This window comes from Alligator sinensis, unplaced genomic scaffold (assembly GCF_000455745.1).
Source record: "Alligator sinensis unplaced genomic scaffold, ASM45574v1 scaffold357_1, whole genome shotgun sequence".
In the NCBI taxonomy this organism is placed as follows: Eukaryota; Metazoa; Chordata; order Crocodylia; family Alligatoridae; genus Alligator; species Alligator sinensis.
Window position 1 is genome coordinate 3,184,210 of NW_005841942.1, and position 8,567 is coordinate 3,192,776.

The 8,567-nt window shown below is 39.9% G+C and overlaps 1 protein-coding gene across 11 annotated transcripts in view; it reads left to right on the plus strand.

Moving 5' to 3' along the window:
* The window catches only part of BACH2 (BTB domain and CNC homolog 2), a 269,093-nt gene that overhangs the window by 107,504 nt on the left and 153,022 nt on the right, over positions 1-8,567 (plus strand). For all 11 annotated transcript variants that reach the window (XM_025199389.1, XM_025199388.1, XM_025199393.1 and 8 more), the window contains one exon: positions 5,399-5,521. The gene's annotated coding sequence lies outside the window, so the exon portion shown is untranslated. The remainder of the gene's footprint in view (positions 1-5,398; positions 5,522-8,567) is intronic.

The window sequence follows — 8,567 nt, forward strand, 5'->3', positions numbered from 1 at the left end:
TATAAAAAGTCCCTCTTTTTTCTGTCAGCTCTAACTCCATTCCTTGTTTGTTGGGCATGTGCTAGGCCGTCTTTGTGGGGAGACCCCAAAATACAAATTCCAAGGAAACTCTAGGAATTGAAGGTGAAGTCCCTTCCTCCGAGCCTCTATGTAAGAACAAAAGCTTTGAGGGAGTTTGGAGCTGATCATTTGGATAATTCAGATTATTTCAGTGTAACAATCTAGATTCCATTAGTTTTCTTGTAGTAAGATGAAAATTTGAGTTTACATACAGTCTGAGTAAAACAGAAGGAAGTTACAGCAAACCACTGTAATAGCCTGATTAATACATTACACTTCATTAATGTAGAATTGATCTTCTACTGAAGTCTCATGGCATGCTGGGAGGGGTCCCCTGGCAGAATGTATTCATGTGAATCATTCAGAGTATTTATAAATTGGGTTTTTTCTAGTTTCTGGGTTATTTCTTTCTCTGTTTTTCACTTGATTGCTGTGTATTTAGAGAAGCAATCTAAACTAATTGAGCATGGATGATATCATTTCACCCAGCAGCACAGTTAATGTCCATCTTGCCTGCATGACGTAAATGTGTAATGCTAAGTAGTAGCCTCAGTGTCTCTGTTTCCATTAGATTTAGAAAAGTAATCAATTTTCATTTGTCAGAAAAAAGATCTGAGATGGTGAATAAATTCTGTCCATGGGCATATGCAATTGGTCTGCAAGTGGAAGTGACTTGGTATATACTGACCAACTTTATGCCTGTATAGAGTACAAAAATACTGATGTTGACTGCATAGCTTGCATGAAATGTGGCTCCCAAAATATAAGGCTTCTATTTCAGTTTTCAGAAGGAGAATGTGATATTAGTTTAAGGTTCACAGTTTTAAAGGAACACAGTTACAGAGAAAAACGCATGCAATTTGACAGAGTTAATGGGTTAGTAGAAATCTCATTTCATTTAATATTTTATTAGTAGGAGTCCTTTGATTCAAGAATCCATGTATCAGCCTTCATAGAAATTTTGTGCGGGCCAGTGCTGCACCAATCTAGCCAAAGATTGAGCAAGGTGCTCAGTCAAAATGCGCAGTTGCCTCTGTTAACCACTTACAGAGATCGAAAGCTGTTTTTGTGTTTCTAGCCCAGTGTGTGAAATCTAAACCTTGTGAATTAAATTTCTCTCCCCACAACGTTTCCAAATGGATATGTACTACAACAGAAGATATTTGAGCACCTGAGTTCCAAGATGTTTCCATCTACATTAATGAAGACTACTATGTTATAGAGAAAAGTGGTCATGGTAGGGGATAGGATACAGATCCAAGCAGACCTGGACAAGCTGGAAGGTGGGCAGAGTGGAACCGGATGCTGTTCAATAAGGATAAATGCAGAGTGCTTCATTTGGGGAGAAGTAACCAGCGACATGAATATAGGTTAGGAGGAGGTGTCCTGGCCAGCACGATGGCTGAAATGAACCTCAGGGTTATGGCTGATCACAGGATGAACATGAGCCACCAGTGTGACGCTGTAGTCAACAGATCTAATAGTATACTGGGATGCATTAGCCGATGCGTCACGAGCAGGGCTAAGGAAATGATACTTACTCTCTACTCGGCACTGGTGAGATGCCAGCTGAAGTACTGTGTCCAGTTCTGGGTGTCACACTTCAAAAAAAGATGTGGAGAATCTTGAAAGGGTCCAGAAAAGGGCCACAAGAATGATTAAGAGCCTGGAGGACAAACCTTATGAGGAAAGACTAAGGGATCTGGGACTATTCAGCCTGGGGAAGAGAAGACTGATTTGGTAGCCATCTATAAGTATGTAAGGAGTGAATATTGGGAACTGGGAGGAAAAACTGTTTATTAGGGCACCCCAAGGGAGGACAAAGAACAATGGCCATAAACTGTTAGAGGATAATTTCAGCTTGGATGTGAGGAAGAACTTCTTTACAGTAAGGGTGACCAGAATCTGAAATAGACTTCCCAAGGAGGCAGTGCAGTCCCCAACCTTGGAAGTCTTCAAAGAGACAGTACAGACGCCTTGATGGGATCATTTGATCTCAGTAGTATTCCTGCCAGAGCATTGGGGTTGGACTTGATGATCTTTTGAGGTCCCTTCTAGCCTTTAATTTGTATGATTCTATTTTCACTTTCTTTATGATGAGCTTGTAGTGTGTGGCCACTCTTTCTGGGATTTCTTGAGTGTACTTTTAACCTTTGCAGAAGCAAGACGCTGGCTGCCATGGTCCTCCTGCTTTACCTGTGGTGGATTAGGATCTTGTGTTGGGTTTAACTGTTTTAGGTTCGAGGTTGTAGGGCATGGTTTGGATAGCAGTGATTCTGCCTCAAGCAGGGGATTGGACTAAATGACTCTCTCTAGGTCTCTTTCAACTCTGCTTCTTTATGACTCTATGATGGAGGCTACCTGTTCATAAGAATAAGATTTAAATATGTTGGTTGCATTAAAAATACTTAACCATTGCACACTTTGTGGGATGATATGCTTTTTATCATTTTGGTTTTGTCACTTACACTTAGAGTTTGATGATAAGTCTGAATATCTGATGGGTATTGTTTGGTTGGTCATGGTATTAGTGCTCCTTCTGTGTGGTTGGGCATGCACTGTGGGAATTTAGACCTTGACTAGATCTATCCATGTCTGTTATTTCCCATCTTTCTATTCTTCTTGGCATCATTTATTTGACTTAATATATTTCAGTTTAGTTTGGAGCTGGTAGAAACTTAACAAATAGTTTACATGCTGAAATGCTCATTTCAGTGAGAAGCACAGAGGTTTCCATTACTAAACCCAACCGGTAAACAAGATGGATTATTTGTCCTGCCCATTGCAAGATGAATTTCTTTATAGTCTCCCACAGTGCACTAGATTCTGACTAACAGTTACTATCTTAAGTTCAGAGGGATCAATTTGGACCTTATCTGATGAATGTTGTAGAGCTTTTTTTTCCCATATAGAGCCATCCAGAAAGAATCTGGTTATGAAAAAATGTTCACTTGAGATAACATCATGTACCAGCTGGAAACAATAAAAACCCTTATTTTCTCTTTTAAAGTAAATGGGTGGGTGGTTTCCATGGCCATGAATAGTTAATATACACTATTTTTCACTGGTCAGATCTTAATGTTCCCAGGGAGAAAAGCAAGTGTCGTGCAGTAATTTTTGATAACTTTTTCCACTCTTTGTACATCATACTGCTTGGTTGGTAGTAATGGGTTTTTAAAAATTGAATCTTCATGAAAATAAAGCATGGGTTTAACTGATGGGGAAATACATTTCGCAACGCAACTTGTTTTGTGAAGCTTACAAACCCTCAAACTTTGCATAATTCATCCATCCCTTGTCTTAAGTATGAGGTGACAGAAGAGAGAAAAAGTGTTACTTTTTTTAACCAACAGCTTATGACTGTGTCAACACATGACAGTTTGTCAAAGCTTTGCTGCTGGTGATGCTGCTGCTGCTGTTCCTGCTACAAATTAATTTTGAGCATCAGTTGTGAGTGGTAAACACTTTCTGTAGTGTGAACAACTTTAGTGAGAGGTGTCAGCAGCTTGCTGTCTACCCTGAAATGAGAGAGAGAGAGAGGCAGAAAAAACTTCATTGACTAGTACAAAATGGATCTCGATCTGTGTGGCCGAAACTTGAGGTAGTGGTTTTATTTCTTCCAAAACAATCAGTTAAGCAGGAACACTTGGGATTTAAAGTTTTCTTCACACTACCAGTGTTCCAGTACTAACATTTGTCAGAGTCTGACTCGTGTTGGGGGAATCCAGACCATCAGGAAGGTCTTTTAGTAAACTTCATCTTTGTGCCTCCTGATAGACTAGATGAGAGTTTATTCTCTGCAGCATTTTAAATTTACCTGCATCTTTAATAATCCATTATTTTCATGTGGCTAAATCAGAGGTGGGCAAAATGCAGCCCGCGGGCCGCATACAGCTCACAAGGCCACTCTATCTGGCCCGCAGGGCCCCTAAAAAATTTACAAAATTAATATTTATCTGCCCCTGGCTGCCTGTCATGTGGCCCTCGATGGCTTGCCAAAACTCAGTAAGTGGCCCTCCTCCTGAAATAATTGCCTGCCCCTGGGCTAAATAAATAGAAGCCCTTGCTTTGATTCAGTTGAGGGAATAATTAATCTTAATAAAAATGTCTAGATCTTCATAACTTGCAGTCAGATAATACTTTCCAAGACCAGGACATCAACCTTCCTTTTCAAGAGCTGACTGGGAAAATATGATCTGTCCCATTTTCTAAAGCGGTGACTAACCACTCTTATATAGGGTTACGCTTTCGAAAATTAATCTTCTGTCATGTGTAGTCAGGTCCAGTAACTACTTTTAGAAGGGATTTAACATTTTTTTTAAAATATCAGCCTTGTGTACAATGGATGAGTTGATACAAGCCTAGCAAAAAGATATGTCACTGTTTCTTCCTTGTCTGACTCATTGTGACAGTAGTAGTCTCAGTAGCAGTCCAGGCAATAGGAGTTATGATAGGATGTGGGTGGAATAAAGGGATTCAGTACAGAGCAGGAAGGCTAGGAAATGTATCTAATAGAAAGCAACAGTACAGACCTCCAGTGGCAGATCAAAATTGGTTTAAAAATAAGCAAGTGTAGCTCCTCCAGTGCAGTGCCCTTACAGGTCTGTGTTAATTTGCCCATTCACTGAATTGCTTATGCCTCAGTTTTATGAGCAAACACACATACAAGACCTTGTTTTTTAATGGTACTAGTATCTTCATCTTTTTCTTTTTAATTTTTATATTTGTTTGAATATGAGCTTAAGAGGAGAAATTTCTGTTTCCACTGAAATCAGCTGGAGTTTTGCCATGAATTCCAGTGAAGGCCTGAATTCCATCGTACATTCCTTGAGAACAATCCAAGTAGAGCTGGCTGAAAAAAGTGTGAAAATGTTTTGCTATTTTTTTAAATATACTTCTTCATTGAAAGGCTTAACATTTAAAAGTTTTGACCAGCTTTATGAAATAGTCCAAAAAAGGCAGACATTTTCTTTCACAAAAAAAAAATCAATAAAATAATCATAAGCCACAGAATTTCAACTACCTCTCAGTTTAAGAGCTTATAACCCTCATCTCCTTCATCTAAGGAAAGAAAAAAAAAAAAGGATTCTTTACTGAGCTCTGGCTTATTTGATGCACTAATATATTATTTTCTCACCTGCAATTAAGAAATGTAAAGACAATTCTAGATGCATCACCGTTGTCCTTCAGTAATTGCTGTAGAGAGGCTGCATTTCTAAGTCAGTTGGAAAAATTTATATACTTCCATTGAAGCTGCTTTTGGACCCGTCTTGGTAAACAGAGTTTAGTAGATTTACATATTTGCTCACAAAGCATTTTGGTTGTGTTTCCTCTTCAGGTATAACTGTAGGTGCTGCTTACGTGAGAAGAGCTGAGCCACAACAGCCAGTTTATGAGACAGTAAACTGCTTAAAGCTGCAATTTGTTTCCCTAGAAAGAGCTGGCAGGGGCTGTGTCTTGGGTAAGTATTTTTGAACATGCGGTATAAAATGATTTGTTTTTTAAAATTGCTCCCTACGTTGTTATGGTTTAACGGTACTGTCTGTTAAATGGTAATAGTGAACATTGCAAACTGTGCCATTGTGTCTAAAGCACATACATAGGGCTCATTCCTTGGAAAGATGGGCAGAGTCTGTTTTTTTGGCTTATTTTATAGCTCCTAGATGCATTTGTAAAAAGCTCTCTAGAAAAATATAAGTACCTCTACATAAATCTGAAGAGAAATTAAAAGAAAATCCATGCAGGTTTTTGCCATTTGTCAGTGCATGTTTTTGCCTTTGTGTGTGGCTTTGGCGTCATCCACATTGGGTTATATTTCTGTTTTGTAGTGGTATAGCTACAGTAGAACCCAGATTAATCATATCCAAGTGGTTTGCAATCTACTTCCTTCACAGTGGCATGGCAAACTAAAGATGAACTAGTGCAGTTTTAGTTCAAAAAGAACCATTGTCTGTTCAGCTGGAGTTGGGTAGTGGTCCTAGGCAGCTGATGCCCCTCTGCAGTCCCATGTGACTGTTTGCTGCAGTTGTATATACTCCCAGCTAGTTTGTAAACCCTCATCCTCACAGAACAGTAAGGAACCTTACCTTGTGAAACACTTAAAACTGTAAATAATCTTGAATTGTATTCTATGTTAGCATAACTGCAGCAGTTCAACCCTCCAGTGCAAATATACCTAAGGAAATTGTAGTCTCATTGGAGACTCAAGAAGAGGCACAATAATGATTGACAGGAATGATTTAGGAGTAGCAAATCCTGCAACTGTGCAAGGGGTTGGACTAGATGACCCTGGAAGGCCCTTCCTAGCAGATTCTGTGTGGAACAGACAGTAACTTATTTGCTTTGATTTGAAATAATTTGTAGATTCAGGGACTTAAGGACTAGAAAGGTCTATTTTATCATCTAATCTGGCCATATTAATCTAATCATATTAATACAACCCATATAATTTCATGTAGCTATAAGCAAGGGTTGAATTTGGCCTTCTGGATTCCTCAGTGACGGTGATGATGACACATGAACAAATAAGAACTCTGTTACAAGCTGGATTTGCTGGTATTTAAAAATTAAAACACATTTTTAATTATAAACTCCAAGAGATTTCTCAGGAAATCGCATACAAATAGGCATTAAGGTCACTTAGCAAAAAAGGTCCTAGTTTGAAATGGTTGTTAAATTAACACAGATTCCTTCTCCTTCCTGCTTACGTTGCCCTCAGTTTTGTAATTTGTTTTGTTTTTTTTTTAATATTGTCAATAAAGTATTGTATTTCCTTACCTGCCTCAACCCCCAAATATAACAGGCACCCTATTTTGGAAAGGCAGAATTCAATGAAAAGAAATTACAAGAACAAAAAGAAAATATTCATGGTTCAGTCCTGACCATGAAGGCAGAGTACACTTTACAGTATCATCAAAAGGTTGTATTAACCTTTTCACAGCTGCTGCCAAATAGGCAACGGCTTTTGGTTGCTCAGTGGTTGTGAAAGGGTTAATACTGTAGCTCTAACTCTGGACAATGAACTCTGCCCATCCATCCCTTGGCCTGGCGAGGAGAGAGAAAGGGAGCCCCTAAAAGTCTTCATGTTTCCTCTGTTCCTATGTAAAAAAAACAAACAACAACTTCTCTCTTTAAGATGCACAATCCAACATTCCTTTAAAATAGCCCCAAACAATACTGGCCTCTTCCCAGGCAAAGAGGATGATTGTGGGATTTAGGCCTATCAAGTACAACTCGTGGACTTAAAAGTAAGCATGTGCTTTGCTGACCTGGGACCAGCGTGCCCAACACCTTAGGAAAAAAAACAGTCCTTCCATGTCAGGTGGTAATAAAAGGTACAAATTCCAGTTCAGTTCATCTGGTCTTTTAAGCACTTGCCATTAAATAAATTGGATCAATTCAGTCTGCTTGTTCTGAAATAGATCTTAAAATGCTTCTGCTCTGCGTTGACAGCAGAAACTTTTGGTCCAGGTGAATTTCACGAGACACAATATGTTTTGCCTCAATTTTGCAGTAGGCTGTTTGCCACTGACCATCACTTTGAGTGTTGAATACTTAGCTAGGCATTGTGGGATGGTTATGCCAAATTCAATAACTGTGGGTGGGCAAGGTGGGAGGACGGGGTCCAGTTCATTGATAGTGGTAGAGTGAATTGGTTAAGCTACCTGGACAAGTGGGGTTGCAGAGGAATTCATAGATTTCATAGACATTAGGGCTGGAAGGGACCTCAGAAGATCATTGAGTCCAGCCCCCTGCCTGAAGGCAGGAAGTCAGCTGGGGTGATCAGGAAGTCAGGCTCAGGGGTGATCTGATGGCCACCCAGAAGTGTATCAGGGGTGACTACCAGTATCTGGGGGAATGCTTGTTCAGCAGAGCTCCCCAAGGGATGACGAGGTTGAACGATGTAAACTACTGCAAGACCGTTTCAGGCTGGACACAAGGAAGAATTTCTTTACTGTCCAAGCCCCCAAGGTCTGGAATAGCCTGCCATCGGAGGTGGTTCAAGCACCTACATTGAACACCTTCAAGAAAAAATTGGATGCTTGTCTTGCTGGGATCCAGCAAGACAAGCATCCAATTTTTTCAGCACTATGGAAAAAATTGCACTAGTGCTATGGAAGAAAGAGACTTGGGGGTCATCATTGACCACAAGATGAACATGAGCCGTCAATGCAATGCTGCAGCTAGTCAAGTGACCAAAACACTGGCTTGCATCCATAGATGCTTCTCAAGCAAATCCCGGGACGTCATTCTCCCCTTGTACTCAGCCTTGGTGAGGCCAAAAATTGAAAAACTTTGAAAAAAGTGGATGCTAAAAGTGGATACACTTTGAAAAAAGTGGATGAAAAAATTGGATGCTTGCCTTGCTTGGGATCCAGCAAGACAAGCATCCAATTTTTTCTTGAAGGTGTTCAATGTAGGTGCTTGAACCACCTCCGATGGCAGGCTATTCCAGACCTTGGGGGCTTGGACAGTAAAGAAATTCTTCCTTGTGTCCAGCCTGAAAC